The following is a 19962-nucleotide window of genomic DNA, read 5'->3' as shown; positions in this document are numbered from 1 at the left end:
CATTTCCTCATTCAATTATATGTGGGAAATGAATGTGTAAAAAGATAAAAGTGAAGACACTGTTTTCTCTTTAATGCTTGAATTTAGTTAACATGCATCTTGATAGAAGTATCGTATCGGTATCAATGTTGTTGATACTGGCCTTGAAAGTATCGGCATCGTATCGAAAACAAAATAAGTTGTATCGCCCATCCCTAGAAGGTGGGGGAGAAAGCCCCCTCTGTCTCCATTGGGCTCTGCCCACTTTTCCAGCATTTTCCAAATATTGCCAGTGGGTGGAGTTAGGCTTTGACCAGGGGTTGAGTTACCCTTAAAAAAATACAAATTGGACATGTGGTCAAAAAAATTTTCCTGAAGGATATCTGTTATTTTTGTCTAAGAATTCAAATAACACATTACAGATCAAGGAAAAATGGGTGGCCGAAATTAATGAAAGAGTTCCTCTTTGGGAAAAAGCTTGTGGAGAGGTACATCTTGTGACCAACTCTAATGTCTGGAGGGAATTCAAATGGAAGATAATAATCAGATTTTTTCGAACTCCACAGATAATTGCAAAATGGAATCCATCCTGCTCAGACAAGTGCTGGAGAAACTGTGCCAGCATGTTGGTAACCACACCCATATTTTGTGGTCATGTTTAAAATTAAGAAATTATTGGAAATATATATTTGATCCCCTTAAAGAAATCTTCCATTATGAAATCCCTGAAGACCCCATAATAGCCCTTCTAGGTGTGCGTCCAGAGGGCCTTGAGGTGGTTAGATTGATGGTTAAAACCTGACCCTCCATCATACAACGCTTGGATTCAGAAAGCATGGGACTCTTACAAAATGGAACAAATCACATATGCATTATGACTTCAGAAAACTATTTTCTTAAAGAGGTGGGCTCCTGTAATGCCTTTAATACTCCAGTGATTATGAGCTATACTATGCAACGCTATCTCACAACCAATTTGTAGAGGTGGCTAATTTGTGAGTGAGGTCTTACGAATTCGTAAATAAAAATTTAGAACCAAACTGAGATGAAGGGAACAATGTTTATTGACTAAGGAAAAGTCGATTGGGCTCATATTAACCCAAAACACTGCATGAGGGTTAAATAAATCTGAATAAAAATGTTTACTGTCATAAGGAATGTAATCATATTTGTGGTGTATGTGTAGACTCATAATCAACATTCACAAGTTCACACTTGCATATAATTATAGAGTAAAGGTTATGTGTATTTGGCGTGCTGTCCAAGGGGAGGGTTCCAAGCTCGGAATTTGGGCCGAACCCAGAGTCCCCCCATCCCAGATTGGGATAGGAATAGTTAGAAGTGAGTAGATGTGGTGGTGGAGGGATGCTGGAACAGAGGTAAGCTTGCTGTATATATACCTATTATCTTGTTAATTGAGTTGATTAACTGAATGTACTCTTCCCGTGTTAATTATCTGGAAAAATTATCTGAATTCAAATTGAGATAAATCGCATGCCATAATGTAACAAGAAAATGTATAGCCTTCTATAGGAATAGAGGAATAGAAACCTTCCTTATCCTGTGGCTCCCTCTAGGGGACATATCACAGCATTCCTCGTTCAGTTAATATGGAGTTTAGAATGAGCTGTTAGCCTCTGAGCATCAAATCCATGAAACTAAGCATGTTTTGAGCAAACATGACTTGTTCTCGATAATGTATGTACAAAGTTTTGAGAAGTTTGGACTTTGTGCACACAAGATATAGGCATAAGTCATAATGGTCCATACCAGAAAACAACAACGACAACAAACACAACAACTGTATCTGCTATTGGTTTGATGGATCAAAATTATTTTGACAATGTTAACTTTTTGCCAGCATGGTCTAGAACTGACGTGTAAAGTTTGGAGATGGTCTGACAAACAGCCTAAAAAATTAGAATGGTGGCTTTTTAGATATACAACTAAACAGTTTTTAGATAAATTAGATTAACTATATTGTTCGGGCTTAAAGCAATAAGGATTCAGAAGAAACAAGAATTTCAAAAAATTGCAGAAGGAATGTAGTGTAAACAGGGATCTGGGAGAAGGTTCTCAGAACTGGTTGTTATAATATTCAGTTTGGTCGAGAACAGCCGCATAAAGCCACTATAATGCGTTTTGGTTGATTAAAACCACTTCAGCTCTGCAGCATATTTTGTTTTTTTTAGAGAATAAGGCATATCTGAATTTAAAAGAGCCCTACCCACATACATTGGAGTAAATTGATAAAAATTGTCTCATTTTACACAAAACACTCTAAATTTTAACACAGTGGTGGAATATTGCATATATTATATTGTATTTAGTCACAATATTATGATAAACATATATATAAAGTCATATTTTGATTTATTTTTTAATTAATTTGTTATTTGAAAATCTATAATTTTTAATCGGTTTGGTATTCTTCCCTTCATAAAGTTTCTGTGGATTCCACTAGGTGTCAGTAAACAGGAGAAAACAGAATTTTCTTGATATTTCCTTCCAAAAAAAAAGTTATTGAGATTAATCTGTGCAAACTATCTAATAACTCCTGCTCATCTCCATTGATTTCGCCAGGAAATCGAAAAGAAGGCTCCGCCTCCTCAACTTTGTAAAGAGAGATCTCGGGCTCTGATTGGTCTAGAAGCATGATGTCTAAAGAAAGCGGAGATACTCAGCTTTTTTGAAGTATGACGCAATACGTGATGACGTCATCAAAAAATCGCGGCTAACAAAGACGATCAAAACTAAGGATAATAAGAGTATTTGTCTGCATCACATGTTTTGATCTGGACATCGGTGACAGTGTCATTTGGCCATGCATGCTCACAGACATGTGAAAATGGTCTCATTTTGAAGAAAACAACCTAAGGACCGAGCTGATATAGCGTTTGAGGCTATTAGCTCCACAACACGTTATTTATCCGAACAGGAATATGACTCATGTGTTTGCTTGTTCAAAGAAGTAATTTCCATCTTCGTGATTCTTTTCATAATAACGTTACTGTAAAGTGTTGGATCGGTGATATAAACTGCACAGTGATATTTGAGGTTAAGAGCTTTTATTTGATATATGACTTGTCTATTTTTGGTGAGATTGTGTGATATAAATACGAAATTTAATATTATTCATTTGATTTTCTCAAGGGGGGATCATTGCGGGGGGGTCAAATTCAGAACTTATTATCTTTTTCTATGTAACATAAATGCAAAAGTGATTGGGTTATCAAGAAAGCTGAGGTTCTAATCTTTCAAACTATACCATATATGTCTAGTTTTGTGCTGTACAACTTATAGATTTTTTAAAATGATTATGATGATGCAATATTGGACCCACGGGTGGGTCGGTGAGGGGGTGCAGAGCTAAAGTGGTTAATAACACCTCCATTAATACTTTTTAAAAGAGTCTGGTTTGCACAATGTCTCCAATTTTTATTTGAAACATGGGACTATTGGGAAAAGAAAAACACGCGTGCACACGCACACACACACACACACATTTGCTGTGCTTCACCATAGATTATTGTGCAGTAAAATCAAAAATAGCACTTTTCAGCTTTTTATAAATTGTATTTGTATTTCCAAGTGCATTGGAACTAGTTAAAAATTCTAAATGATGAATGATGTGGACAGTAAAACCTAGTTGTAGTTAAACTAGTAAACAATAATTTGCAAGACTGCAATATTACACCATCAAAGTAAAAACGTGAACAATATCGGAACATTTCGACAATTACATTTTTTAAAATCCATTTTTACATTTTAATTCAGAGTGATTTACATTTATTTAGAGCGAGATTTTCACTCTTATGCCTTATACTTTCTTCATTGGGAATTGCTCATACACATGATAAACATTTGTGTTTAAGCAGATTACCTCTGTACCTCTAGTTGGTTTCATACAGATTACATATTCAGGGAATATTTGTTCGTTGAACGCTAATTCAACATGCCAGAATAAACCAGATTTTAGAACAATGTGTTGCGCCACTAGGCCTGGTGTGTCAAAACACTTTTTTATAAACATTAATATTTAATACAAGACAATCACAAAACGTGTTGTGACATTTTGAAAACTTACAGCTTGACAATTGAAAGCTGGCTCATACGCACATCGCCATTCATCTTGAAATCATATGATTCAATTTTGTCTTCTGATTGGTTTCTGTGGACTGTAGCGACTGAGACATATCAGACACAATTATTTGTCCAATTTAACAAATCAGGGCTCCTGACTGCGACCAAATTAGGGGTGGGAATCTTTTACCATCTCACGATTCAATTCGATTCCGATTCTTGAGGCCACGATTCGATTCATAATCGATTTTCGATTCAAAAAGATTTTCGATTCAAAACGATTCGATTTTATTCATAATGATTTCTAATCAGGTTTCTGATCATGATCTACTCTCATCTGCTTTGCAGAATGACAAACGAATACATTAAAGTGTCTTTCACATTTATTAAGTTCAATTCTCAGGAAAGTGCCTTTTATCAAAAACATTGTCTGGTTCTCAATTGCTACTAGGGGTGTAACGATTCGTTTTAACAACGATACGATTCATATCACGATTTGAGGTTGTCGATACGATTCAAGGACGATATTGGTTCATTTAGAACGATACGATCCGAAACGATTCAGTGACTTGAAATCGATTCAGTAACTTTTTAGCCAAAAATTGTGTGACTGAAATAAATATCTGGATACTGGTCAGTGCAGGTGAGGTTTCCAAGATTCCTGTTGTTTCTTGTAATGGAATCTGGTATATCAATTAATTATGGATATAAACAAACAAGTAAACAACAATTAATGGCAAATGCATTCAAATTTTATTTGAATAAAGTGCAACCAACAGTTTAGGTTGAATTAACAGGAAGTTAACCTTTTCTGCTCACATTTTAAATATTCAATACATTTTCAGTAAAAGCACAGTAAGTGCAACCAACATTGCAACAGTAGGTTAACCCGCTACTTCTGCTTTTGTTTTCCAACATAAAAATATTACAATATTAATATCAAAAATAAAGTGCAACTAACTTCTCTTCAGGTTTAATTAATAGTAGGTTTACCTGCTACTTTTGCTGTTGTTTTTCAACATTAAAACAATACAAATACAATATTAATATCAAAAATAAGGTGCAACTAACTTCTCTTCAGATTTAATTAATAGTAGGTTTACCTGCTACTTTTGCTGTTGTTTTTCAACATTAAAATAATACAAATACAATATTAATATCAAAAATAAAGTGCAAACAAAATTTCTTCAGGTTGAATAAACTGGCTGAACCTGCTACTACTCTCAGTTTAATAAACAAACAACATTTAACAAAAGATAAAATGTAACCAACTACTCTTCAATGACTCTACAGATTTCTTTTTCAAAAATATCAACATGATCTGACCGCAGAACACTTCTCTGTGCGTTCACTATGTCGCCAGCAGTATTAAAAACTCGCTCTGCTGGCACACTGGTGTCAGGAATGCACAGGTAAGCAAGGGTTGAAAGTACAGGTAGCTCTTTCTCCTGGTGGCTTGATAATTTCTCGCTCGTTGGCTTCTCCTCTGCCATGCGCCATGCTATGTTTTGTTTTCTCAAGCCCCGTTCACACCGCCAGCGACACGCAGCGACAAAGCGCTGCTGCTGGTGCGTTGCGATGATGTCACAGATAGGCAGACTGAATCGAGTAACGTTTAACGCCTTTATCATTAAAAGTGCTAAGAAAAAACATCCATATAAAGTCTGACGTGCTTAAATCCAATACGTTATTTCCTATGATCGATACAATCAATTGATTACCTTTTAAAACGATGTTAGATCGATATGTCGTCCGGAAGGCCAACTTGCCGAGCACAGATCGATGTAGTTAGATCATAGGAAAATAAATCGATACATCGATGTAGTAGATTAGTCGTTACACCCCTAATTGCTACTCATTAGTAGCTAGCTATAAAATAAGTTGGAACAAAAATAAAGTGCTTCTTCAAAATACAAAATGGTTGAAAATAGATGCATTTCCCAGGAAAGTTGCAGTTTACCACAAATATCATGTAGAACACAACCGGTGAAGACCAAAAAAAATCTATATTTCTCAGTCAGATAAAGTAACTTAAAGAATAACAAGTTATGAAAATAAAGTGCTGGGAGTTTCGTGAAACACTGCAGTGTGCGTGTGTCTGCAGCCGGCGGCTGACTCTGCTCCGTGTCACTGAGCTCAGGGTGATGCCTAGTAATATGAGCCCGCGCATTTGTTGTGCTGCCGAAGTACTTGGTCTTCATTTTGCAAAGCTTGCACACTGTGTGTGTCATGTCCAGCGCAGTGCTTCCAGGCACCGAAATGACGCCGAACTTTAGCTTTAAGTGAAGACGGGGCTGGTTGGATCTCCCTCTCATCCATATTTGCTTCCTCTCTGTTTTAGTGATTTGCCGCTCGCGTTCAAAAACTGGCTGCGTGGTGACGTCCGGACGTCGCGTATAGTCTAGTTACAAAACGGAGGCGAACAGCCAGCTGATTTTATTAATTTATTAAATCGATTCTTGGACATTTCAGATCGATTCTGAATCGTTGCAAATGAGAATCTAGATTCTTCTGTGAATCGATTTTTTGGCACACCCCTAGACCAAATGGTCGCATTTTGCGACTAAAATTTGAGAGTGTGCGACTGAATTTTACATCCAGTCCAGTAAATTTGCCTGCTGTCGGTACTGGAGAAATTAAGAAAATACACTTACTATTTATAATTGATAAACGTTATATCTGGCAAATTCCATCTTTGCCAGCCGTTTCTATATGAGATAATATTAAACCGTTTGTCCGTGATGCATTTTTGCTATTCGCAATCCAGAAGAGAGAGAAAGCGAGCGCTCTCACGTGGAGCTACAGCGAACACAACACGTCAGTCAGCTTAATGAATGACGATGGCCAAGAGAACTTAACACAAGTTTAGTCTGCTTAAACTTTAGGGATGTGCTGTGATATGAATCTAATTTTATTTTCGAATTCGGCTTCCAAGAATTATAAAAAGATGATATGAGGTAAAACTATTCCTATAGCCGTGTTTCCCTTCACAGCCTTGTGCTGTAATTTCTCCCTAAACCTAAACTTAACGTCAGAATCAGTGATTGTTGTAAAATGCAGTCTCTACTGTTGCTAAACTGCGGGATGTGTTTGATAATAAAGAGCTATTAAATGCACAATAATCCGCACAAGAGACGCTGTTTTCAACTTCAAGGCGGCTTATGTGTGTGTGCTGCGAAATGGACTGACTTGCACTTTATATTTTAGGCATCGTGTGCGCATCTAAACCATCAAATAAACAACAAATACCCGTGTCAAAATGACCGGATTGGAGAGTAGTTACGATTCTCACATCAGTATGAAGAAAAAACTCTATGGAAATACAAGATGGAGTCAAAAGTCTTGTGAACACATATCTATTGTGTTTTTGGAGACCTTAATTTTAAAACTAAGTTTTTTGTTTTTTCAAAAACCGTGCATAAACATTTTTCTCTCAAAAATACAAGCATGTGCATACATGTTGCTCACATATTATGGTAGCCCAGTTTGTGCTGAATACAGTGTAATTACACTTTTGCCATTAATGTGTTTACAAGCAACTGAAAAAAACACAAATGTAAGAGCATGTCAAAACGTCTAAAGGGCCCCAAAAGAGCTCAGACTCCAGAGGATTGAAGGCCTTTTGCAGGTGTTTTGAGTTAATTAGCTGTTTAGAGTGTGGCACCAGGTGTCCTCAATATTGAACCTTTTGCCAATATTCTAATTTTAGATACTGAATTTGGGATTTTATAATCATCAAAATGAAAAGAAATAAACATTTGAAATATATCAGTCTGTGTGTAATGAATGAATATAATATACAAGATTCACTTTGTGAATGGAATTAGTGAAATAAATCAACTTTTTGATGCTATTCTAATTATATGACCAGCACCTGTATATCATATGTAATTTGAGTAAAGCCTGCAGAAAATCTAGAGCAGTTGTTTCAACTTATGTTTTTGAGTTAAAACAACAATTTTACTTGTTCACTTAACTTTCAGTCTAGTTGAGGACAAGAAAACTTAAAATGCCTTGTTGTCTGTCATTTTTGGGTGAACTAACCCTTTAATCCTTTGCAGTCTACGGAGCAATATGAAAAGAGAGTGAGTGCTCGTGAGAGCTCGCGGTTCATCATTCAGTGGGTTCAGATTTAAAGTTTACAGTTTGTTTAGCACTCCCCGAAAAGGCATAAGGTGTGTATGTGCTTGTTTACTGTCATTTGAAATTAATATGTTTGTGTATTATGTTATTGATAATGATATGGAGAGAGTTTGTGTACGAGGTGTTTTGCGCACTTCTTTGTTTTTTGTTCAGCTCTCACGGTGATTTTTGGAGATAAATGGTTTCAATAAACTCCTGAAAGGCAAAAAATGGCATCGTGCTTGTCTTCTGTATTTTACAAAAGCTTTACAGTTTTGAATCATGTCTTGCTTCTATTCGTATGACCATAAATTACGGAGTAACGTTCTCCAGAAGGACAAATATTCCCGTGGCCGCGCCGGCCTCGCACGCACACTAGCATTGCTAACTTGACATCGCAGCCTGTTCCTTATCCACATAAAATGGTCAACAAAACATATAGAAAAGTTAACCAAAACATTCAGCCCCTCGTTTAGGAACGAGCTCCTCGGTTTGTTCGCTGGTTCTTCTCCTGCTCGGAAACACCCGGTTCTGTCATCCCTTCATATAAATGAGAATACTTCCCACTCAATGTTGTCGAAATAAACAATAGTCTACTTACTGACATAATCTCTCATCGAATGACTTGACAACTACTACTACTTCTTCTCTGGAAACATATCACGAGGTAAAATTGCCAATATGGAAGGGGAAATGACATCATCCCCAGTGTGCCTTGCGAAACTCATCGCGATTGGTCAATGAAACGCTACCAGGAACGCCCGATAGGCGTTCTTGTTTCATTACGGGAACGCCCAAGCCGCTGCTGGACCCTCCTCGTTCAAACAGGCAGTGTCCAGGGTGAGCGGAGTCTGTGATGATTTTCCCTGCTCTCTTCTTCACTCTGGAAGAGTACAGGTCCTGGAGGGTTGGCAGGGGAGCACCAATAATCCTCTCCGCAGTCCGGATTGTGCGTTGTAGTCTCCTGATGTCAGATTTGGAAGCTGAACCAAACCAGACAGTGATGGAAGTGCATAACACAGACTCAATGTCAGCCGCGTAGAACAGAATCAGCAGTTCCTGTAGGAGGTTGAACTTCCTCAGCTGACGAAGGAAGTACAGTCTCTGCTGGGCCGATGCGTCAATGTGATTGTCCCACTTCAGGTCCTGAGAGATGGTAGTGCCCAGGAACCTGAATGACTCCACTGCTTCCACAGTGCTGTTCATGATGGTGAGTGGGGGGAGAGCTGGGCTATTCCTCCTGAAGTCCACTATCATCTCCACCGTTTTGAGCGTGTTGAGCTCAAGGTTGTTATAACTGCACCAGACAGCCAGCTGTTCAACCTCCAGTCTGTAAGCAGACTCATCACCGTTTTGGATGAGGCCGATGACTAGTGGTGCAACGGATCACAAAACTCACGGTTCGGATCGCACTGCGGAATCGGATAATGAGTCACGGATCGGATAATTTTTCGGATCAGAATAAAAGGGGGAGGAGACTATTTTTATTTGCTTTCCATTTATTACATGAAAACTTTTGGTGTTAACATAACCTATATGGTTTATAGGTTAACAAGGAACTTTTGGTGTTAACTAAAATAAAATAAATAAATAACCAAAAATCAAATTTGACTAAAAACAACCTGGGACGTGAAAATGGGCCTGAGGTTTTTTTTTTTTTTTTTTTTTTTTAATTTAAGATTAGGATGTCAACATTCTCAGGGAGAGTAGACCTCTCACCCTTGTCAGCATTGCAATTCTCTTTATAGGCCTATACACTATTTTATAGATATCATGTTTAAACGCACTACACTTAAACGTTTTATTGAATTCATTACTTTGTATTTATATAGCCTAATACCTACTTTAGATGTATATATTACGTTGCTCATGCAAATTGCAAAACAGAAAATAGACTTTGTTAAAATAACAAACATTTTAAATTAAAACTACGCTTTTCTTTCGTTTTAAAATCTTTTTACAAGAAATCCTGCAGGTCATAAAGAACTTTGTTTTTCCACCTCCAAGAACGGACAGGTGCTCTCCATTATTTCTCCTTGTTTACTTAAAGGCCGTTTTCCTTGCTTTGCTCGAGGCAAAAAGCCATGTGTTGACTTTAAAACCGAGTAGACGTTACATTATATGCATCTGTGGTGGAATTACTAGATTTTCGCATCGATACATGTTTGTTTTAATGCGGATGCGCTGTCACTTTAATTCAGCGGCAGCACATCAAACAATAGACTCTGTGCGGAAACGATCGCAGCACAGCTGTATGGCTACGCGCTCCTGGAACGCACTGACGGACCGAAGCTGCGTGCTGTGTGAAAACTGTATCCGTTAACATGGGTCCGGAAAAATACGCACCGCATACGCACTGCAAACGGAGTGAAACGGGCGTCAGCAGGTGCCATGCTCGATGTATGCGCCACTTTCATACGGCTTTCTCGTGCCACAGTGCCTACATAATGTTACAGTTTTGTCCACACCCTTCTTCCATCATCATTATATTTTACGGGGAAGCCAAAATGCTCCCATACACGCCATTTGAATGATGCGGGAGGCTTTTCAAATTCTTCTGCTTCTCCGCTAGCCACTGTTGACTGATTAACATGCCCTGTTCACGTGAACACATGTGTTTCTCTGAAACTCAGCATTGAGTTCAAAGGAACGAGATCACTTAAAAAGCAATATCAGCAGAAAAACTGTATTTTAGTCTGCGATCGCTAAACAATTCAGATTAATCCACAATTAAAAAAAAAAAAGCACAATAAATCCGCGGGTAATGTGCGTGCCGAACCGTGGGTCGTGATCCGTACGGATCACGGATCAACAGCGATCCGTTACACCCCTAGTTATTTTTAGTGTTTAACGCGCTGCCCTCAGGGCAGAAGTACTCAATAGTTTTCTTATCACTGTGTTATTATTAGTGTTTAACGCGCTGCCCTCAGGGCAGAAGTACTCAATAGTTTTCTTATCACTGTGTTATTATTAGAGTTTAACGCGCTGCCCTCAGGGCAGAAGTACTCAATAGGTTCGTATCGCTTTGTTATTATTAGTGTTTAACGCGCTGCCATCAGGGCAGAAGCACTCAATAGATTCGTATCACTGTGTTACTATTAGTGTTTAACCCGCTGCCCTCAGGGCAGAAGTACTCAATAGATTTGTATCGCTGTGTTATTATTAGTGTTTAACGCGCTGCCCTCAAGGCAGAAGCACTCAATAGGTTTGGATCACTGTGTTATTATTAGTGTTCATCGCGCTGCCCTCAGGGCAGAAGTACTCAATAGGTTCGTATCGCTGTGTTATTATTAGTGTTCATCGCGCTGCCCTCAGGGCAGAAGTACTCCATAGGTTCGTATCACTGTGTTATTATTCGTACTGAACGTGCTGCCCTCAAGGCATCAGCACTCAATAGGTTCGTATCACTGTGTTATTATTAGTGTTTAACGCGCTGCCCTCAAGGCAGAAGCACTCAATAGGTTTGTATCACTGTGTTATTATTAGTGTTCATCGCGCTGCCCTCAGGGCAGAAGTACTCAATAGGTTCGTATCGCTGTGTTATTATTAGTGTTTAACACGCTGCCCTCAGGGCAGAAGCACTTAATAGGTTCGTATCGCTGTGTTATTATTAGTGTTTAACACACTGCCCTCAGGGCAGAAATACTCAATAGGTTTGTATTGCTGTGTTATTATTAGTCTGTAACACACTGTCCTCAGGGCAGAAGTACTCAATAGGTTCGTATCGCTGTGCTATTATTAGTGTTTAACGCGCTACCCTCAGGGCAGAAGCACTCAATAGGTTCGTATCACTGTGTTATTATTAGTGTTTAACCCGCTGCCCTCAGGGCAGAAGTACTCAATAGGTTTGTATCGCTGTGTTATTATTAGTGTTTAACGCGCTGCCCTCAAGGCAGAAGCACTCAATAGGTTTGTATCACTGTGTTATTATTAGTGTTCATCGCGCTGCCCTCAGGGCAGAAGTACTCAATAGGTTCGTATCGCTGTGTTATTATTAGTGTTTAACGCGCTGCCCTCAGGGCAGAAGCACTCAATAGGTTCGTATCGCTGTGCTATTATTAGTGTTTAACGCGCTACCCTCAGGGCAGAAGCACTCAATAGGTTCGTATCACTGTGTTATTATTAGTGTTTAACCCGCTGCCCTCAGGGCAGAAGTACTCAATAGGTTCGTATCGCTGTGTTATTATTAGTGTCTAACGCGCTGCCCTCAGGGCAGAAGTACTCAATAGGTTCGTATCGACGTGTTATTATTAGTGTTTAACATGCTGCCCTCAGGGCAGAAGCACTTAATAGGTTTGTATCGCTGTGTTATTATTAGTGTTTAAAGCGCTGCCCTCAGGGCAGAAATACTCAATAGGTTTGTATTGCTGTGTTATTATTAATCTGTAACACACTGTCCTCAGGGCAGAAGTACTCAATAGTTTCGTATCGCTATTATTATTAGTGTTTAACGCGCTGCCCTCAGGGCAGAAGTACTCAATTGGTTCGTATCGCTGTGTTATCATTAGCGTTTAACGCGCTGCCCTCAGGGCAGAAGCACTCAATAGGTTTGTATCGCTGTGTTATTATTAGTTTTTAACGCGCTGCCCTCAGGGCAGAAGCACTCAATAGGTTTGTATCGCTGTGTTATTATTAGTGTTTAACGCGCTGCCCTCAGGGCAGAAGTACTCAATAGGTCCGTATCGCTGTGTTATTATTAATGTTTAACGCACTGCCGTCAGGGCAGAAGTACTCAATAGGTTTGTATCGCTGTGTTATTATTAGTGTTTAACGCGCTGCCCTCAAGGCAGACGCCCTCAATAGGTTCGTATCGCTGTTATTATTAGTGTTTAACGCGCTGCCCTCAGGGCAGAAGCACTCAATAGATTCGTATCGCTGTGCTATTATTAGTGTTTAACGCGCTGCCCTCAGGGCAGAAGCACTCAATAGGTTCGTATCGCTGTGTTATTATTAGTGTTTAACGCGCTGCCCTCAGGGCAGAAGTACTCAATAGGTCCGTATCGCTGTGTTATTATTAATGTTTAACGCACTGCCGTCAGGAAAGAAGTACTCAATAGGTTTGTATCGCTGTGTTATTATTAGTGTTTAACGCGCTGCCCTCAAGGCAGACGCCCTCAATAGGTTCGTATCGCTGTTATTATTAGTGTTTAACGCGCTGCCCTCAGGGCAGAAGCACTCAATAGATTCGTATCGCTGTGCTATTATTAGTGTTTAACGCGCTGCCCTCAGGGCAGAAGCACTCAATAGGTTCGTATCGCTGTGTTATTATTAGTGTTTAACGCGCTGCCCTCAGGGCAGAAGCACTCAAAAGGTTCGTATCACTGTGTTATTGAAGTACTCAATAGGTTCGTATCACTGTGTTATTATTAGTTTTTAACGCGCTGCCCTCAGGGCAGAAGCACTCAATAGGTTTGTATCGCTGTGTTATTATTAATGTTTAACGCACTGCCGTCAGGGCAGAAGTACTCAATAGGTTTGTATCGCTGTGTTATTATTAGTGTTTAACGCGCTGCCCTCAGGGCAGAAGCACTCAATAGGTTTGTATCGCTGTGTTATTATTAGTGTTTAACGCGCTGCCCTCAGGGCAGAAGTACTCAATAGGTCCGTATCGCTGTGTTATTATTAATGTTTAACGCACTGCCGTCAGGGCAGAAGTACTCAATAGGTTTGTATCGCTGTGTTATTATTAGTGTTTAAAGCGCTGCCCTCAGGGCAGAAATACTCAATAGGTTTGTATTGCTGTGTTATTATTAATCTGTAACACACTGTCCTCAGGGCAGAAGTACTCAATAGTTTCGTATCGCTATTATTATTAGTGTTTAACGCGCTGCCCTCAGGGCAGAAGTACTCAATTGGTTCGTATCGCTGTGTTATCATTAGCGTTTAACGCGCTGCCCTCAGGGCAGAAGCACTCAATAGGTTTGTATCGCTGTGTTATTATTAGTTTTTAACGCGCTGCCCTCAGGGCAGAAGCACTCAATAGGTTTGTATCGCTGTGTTATTATTAGTGTTTAACGCGCTGCCCTCAGGGCAGAAGTACTCAATAGGTCCGTATCGCTGTGTTATTATTAATGTTTAACGCACTGCCGTCAGGGCAGAAGTACTCAATAGGTTTGTATCGCTGTGTTATTATTAGTGTTTAACGCGCTGCCCTCAAGGCAGACGCCCTCAATAGGTTCGTATCGCTGTTATTATTAGTGTTTAACGCGCTGCCCTCAGGGCAGAAGCACTCAATAGATTCGTATCGCTGTGCTATTATTAGTGTTTAACGCGCTGCCCTCAGGGCAGAAGCACTCAATAGGTTCGTATCGCTGTGTTATTATTAGTGTTTAACGCGCTGCCCTCAGGGCAGAAGCACTCAAAAGGTTCGTATCACTGTGTTATTGAAGTACTCAATAGGTTCGTATCACTGTGTTATTATTAGTTTTTAACGCGCTGCCCTCAGGGCAGAAGCACTCAATAGGTTTGTATCGCTGTGTTATTATTAGTGTTTAACGCGCTGCCCTCAGGGCAGAAGTACTCAATAGGTCCGTATCGCTGTGTTATTATTAATGTTTAACGCACTGCCGTCAGGGCAGAAGTACTCAATAGGTTTGTATCGCTGTGTTATTATTAGTGTTTAACGCGCTGCCCTCAAGGCAGACGCCCTCAATAGGTTCGTATCGCTGTTATTATTAGTGTTTAACGCGCTGCCCTCAGGGCAGAAGCACTCAATAGATTCGTATCGCTGTGCTATTATTAGTGTTTAACGCGCTGCCCTCAGGGCAGAAGCACTCAATAGGTTCGTATCGCTGTGTTATTATTAGTGTTTAACGCGCTGCCCTCAATAGGTTCGTATCACTGTGTTATTGAAGTACTCAATAGGTTCGTATCACTGTGTTATTATTAGTGTTTTACGCTCTGCTCCATTTGGTTCTATATAGTATACGTATTTTATCCAGTTTTTGTCATTTTTTTTTTTTTTACTAGTTTTATAGTCCAGTAACTGTATACATGTTTAGTTTATTGAACAGTGACCATGCACATCACAGTTGTTGTGCCAGAGTTAGCTTAATAGCTCATTTACATCTGTAGTCCTATGGCAGGATGTTACATAAAATTACAGTACTCCATTCCAATCCAGAAAAAAAGATGATAATAATGTCATATCACAAATTACAATATCAAATCACATTAAAAAAAATAAAAAAAAAAAATAAAAAAAAAATAAATATATATATATATATATATATATATATATATATATATATATATATATATATATATATATATATATATATATATATATATATATATTTCATTCTTAAACAATTGCTTTATTGACTAGTTCTTTTATTCTTCAGTTACCTGGGTGAGCTGGCAGCAACTGGACGACTTAAAAGAGAGAAGAGTTCTCTGAAGCTGGCTAGTCTATGATTACTGGATGCAGAAATGGAGATGTATGATCTGGGCTGCGTCCGAAATCGCGTACTTCCATACTATACAGTATGCGAAAAACAGTTTGCGAGCAGAGTAGTATGTCCGAATTCATAGAATACTCAAGAATTCGGAAAAGAGTATGCGAAAAGTACCCGGATGGCCTACTACTTCCGGCGACATTCTGAAGTGCGCATACGATGGACACTTTACTATCCCATGATGCCACGGGAGAGAGGAGTTGTCGTTATATTTGAAAATGGCGGAAAACGGAGATGCGGCTGTTTTCAAGTGTGAGTACTTTAGAAACAATATTTTGTTTATTTGTTGTTAAATTGTATTTGTTTAACATCATATAAGTAAACAATTGATTGTTAAAAGTTCAAATAATGTAAATTGAGGGTGTCCTTTTCCAGCTAATTCAGAAAAATGATAGTTTTATCATTATTAGACCGATCTAATGTAAATCAGCTAGCTAACCTACTGCAACGACGTTCGTTGTTTAGCAGTTTAATGAGATTTTTAATCAGTTTTAATTAACTGAAGTTGTGTAACTATTTTATTTCTCCTTTAAAGGGGCTATATGCAACTTTTTCCCCAAAATAAACGTAACAATAGACTTTTTATTTTACCATTTATGACTCAAACATCTCCTGATGAGCATACTGACACCTTGTACGCTCACAGTGGGTGCACCTATAAGCCTGTATCCTATTTTTCCTATTTTCTGGCGGGTCGTTTTTTTCCCGCGCTGTCTGCGGATGTGACGTCACCACCGCTGCGAGAGCGAGCAGAAAATAAGAGCAGTTCTGTTTTTTGGCCACAGGTGTCAGTCGCGAGTTTAAATTTCAGAAAAACGCATATAGCCCCTTTAACAGTGTTGATATTATCAAATAGTTGTTGGCTACTTAGCAAGCTTCTGTTAACAAGTGTACCTCAGCTTGTCCATGTAACATTAATAGATTGACCATGGTTCATCACATGTTAAAATCTGTGTTGATTTTGCAGGGGAGAAGTGAGAGAGAGAGAGAAAGGGAGACAAAAAAGTGAGGAAAGATTTCTTCAGCTACTAGAAGTAATTGCTAAAAAATAATGTTAATAAAGAAATCAAATGATACACACTCTCTTTTCATTTATTTATATAAGTTCACTGTCATGCAGTTTTAGCAAGTTATATTACAAAACACTTAATTCCCAGGGATTTACAGTATCTAGATTGTCAGTTGTAAAGTGCTTAATATGTGGCATTGAGTAATTCATATTTTTAAAGTGTTTTGTGTATGTCCTTATTTTGTAGCAGATTCCAGATGGTTTTATAACTGAAAAATATGCTGTCTGACTCTGAATATCACTGTAGAGAAAAATCCAGACACCATTCAAATCTATTTGCTTTATTTTTGTGTATTTAACTTTCAAATGGATACAGGATACAAAGCTTAAAACAAAATCACATAACTTTGGCATAAAGTAGTATAATAGAGCTTACAACACCATCAAAAGAAAAAGTATTAAAAAAATGTATTATAGTGTCATCACGAGGAAAGAAAATGAACTTCAGCAGTTTCAGTCAGGTAACTTTCACAGGATACTGCATGGGCCAGCCAGTAAAGGAACACCAGCAACTCGATGTCCTTTTCCCAACCGTGGTCGCAATCAGGTTTCACCGCAGCAATCAGGGACTGGATGGACTGCCGTGAAAGTGGGAGGTTGGGGCGGAGGTCAGCTCCATCTTCAAAATACAGCCGAAGAATTGGCAGCATTCAGGTGGCAGTAGGTTGTAGGGCTCACAATCTGTAAACGTGTATATAGTTTTATTTTAGAATACAGTTTTAATACACTTGAAGACACTTGTTTCCTGTGTTGGCTTATACAACCCCAAATCAGAAAAAGTTGGGACAGTATGGAAAACGCAAAAAAAAAAAAAAAGAAGTGATTTCTAAACATGCAAAACCACATTCTGCACACATTACAAATGCAAAACCACATTCTGCACACATTACAAAGTCCTGGCTGCGGAGGAAGAGGGTACGGGTACTTGACTGGCCTGCCTGCAGTCCCGACCGGTCTCCAATAGAGAATGTGTGGCGCATTTTGAAGCGCAAAATGCGACAACGAAGACCCCGTACTTTTGCCCACCTTAAGACTTGTTTGCAGGAAGAATGGGACAAAATTAACTTCTTTTTTATTTGCGTTTTCCATACTGTCCCAACTTTTTCTGATTTGGGGTTGTACATAAATATAATTTATATGTTTATGATACAATTTCTTATGTATATATGTGTATTTATATATTTGTGTATTATATATAATTATATGTGTGTGTGTGTGTGTGTGTGTGTGTGTGTGTGTGTGTGTGTGTGTGTGTGTGTGTGTGTGTGTGTGCGTGTAGGTTAGGGTTAGGAGAGTTAGGGTTAGGGTTAGGAGAGTTAGGGTTAGGGTTACGGTTAGGGTTAGGGTTAGGGTTAGGGTTAGGGTTAGGGTTAGTGTTAGAGTGTTAGTTAGGTGTGTGCGTGTAGGTTGGGGTTAGGTGTGTGTGTGTGTGTGTGTGCGTGTAGGTTAGGGTTAGGAGAGTTAGGGTTAGGGTTACGGTTAGGGTTAGGATTAGGGTTAGGGTTAGTGTTAGTGTTAGAGTGTTAGTTAGGTGTGTGCGTGTAGGTTAGGGTTAGGTGTGTGTGTGTGTGTGCGTGCGTGCGTGCGTGTGTGTGTGTAGGTTAGGGTTTAGAGGGTTAGAAGAGTTAGGGTTAGGGCGTTGGATTATGTGTGTGTTAAGGTGTGTGTGTGTGTGTGAGTGTGTGTGTGTGTGTGTGTGTGCGTGTAGGTTAGGGTTAAGAGGGTTAGGGTTAGGGTTAGTGTTAGGGTGTTGGTTATGTGTGTGTTTAGGTGTGTGTGTGTGTGTGTGTGTGTGTGTGTGTGTGTGTGTGTGTGTGTGTGTGTGTGTGCTGAAGACAAACTTCCCCAGGCCGGCTATTCCTATAAAACTCTAAACAAACGAGATTGTATATTTATTTGAACTAAACAACAGTTTGTATGCATGGTGTGTGTGTGTGTGTAGTATTAGGAGTAACAGAAATAATGTAATATGCTGTTAGGCTAACTAGCATGTCAACATGTCCGTGTCTTAATCAGATGAATCGCATGAATCACAGTTCTGGCAGATGTAGACTGGTAGACGTGGAGTGCATAACTCGTGGGCCCACTTTTTGCAATACAGGCACTTAATCCAAACTTCCTTAGGTCGGCTATTCCCATATGATTCTAAACAAACCAGATAGTATTCCTCTTCATCTTCATCAGACTCAGATGATGATCTCTGTTTTCAATTCTTTTTAGGAGCAGGAGCTTTGGATGGAGCTTTCTGTTGTGGCTTCTTGTTTTTTTTTAACAGTCTCTTCTTTGCTGCGGCCTTTTGCTCCTCCAGTTGTCGCTTGACTGGTGTGTCTGTCAGGATGGCGGTCTTCCTCTTCCTCCTGACGGCACCACCATCTTTCCTAGGCCCAGCCTAAGGGAATGGGCGCAGCTCTTCAGGTGTTAGGGGATGTCTCCCAGTACATCTCCCAGTACCAGCAGAAAAACCACTTGGTCCGGGAACAGCATTGTCAATAGCAGGGGGAAGCGGTTGTGCAGAATTGTTAGTAGAAGGGTGAAGCTGTACAGTGGCAGGGTGCAGCTCATCAGGGACAGCAACAAGATTTGCAGTTGGGACTGGGTTTGGCCGGTCTGTAACATAAGATGGGGCAAAGGCCTCTTCTGGAAAAACATCCCTGTTATTGGGGAAAATTCCAGTCACCCTGAATCCTGATTGGATGTTACTTGGGGTGGCAGCCAATGGGTATGCTGTGGCAACAATTCCAGGCACATCATATATCGACATGGTTTTGCCAGGGTTGTTCAGCATCCATGAGTCACAGGCTGTGTTGACATGTTCATTCAACGGCCCATACACAGTGCGGTCAAGAGGCTGTAGCCGATGAGAGCAGTGTGGGGGGTATGAAAGCATGACTACACCATTTTCTTTGGCATAGTTCAAGCCACTGACAGAGAGATGGGACTCATGATAATCAAGCAAAAGGAGACATGGCTTCTCTTTTGTGCACTTTGTATGCGCCACAAAATGCTTCAGGAATTCAACAAAGTGTTCTTCCTTCATCCATCCAGACGGGTTTGCACCTCCTTTGCAACCTGTAGGTCCATTCAGAATGAAGTGGTCCCTGAAATTTACCCTGGGGAAGACGAAATATGGAGGAAGGCTATTCCCTGTGGCTGAAATTGCGCAGGCAAGGGTAATAAGTGACCCTCGCTCTGCAGAGGTTATTGACCCAATTTGTTTAAATCCCCGTCTGGCAATGATCCTGTTTGGTTTCT

This window comes from Gobio gobio, assembly GCF_949357685.1.
Source record: "Gobio gobio genome assembly, chromosome: 3".
In the NCBI taxonomy this organism is placed as follows: Eukaryota; Metazoa; Chordata; class Actinopteri; order Cypriniformes; family Gobionidae; genus Gobio; species Gobio gobio.
Note: the sequence above shows the minus strand (reverse complement) of the source record.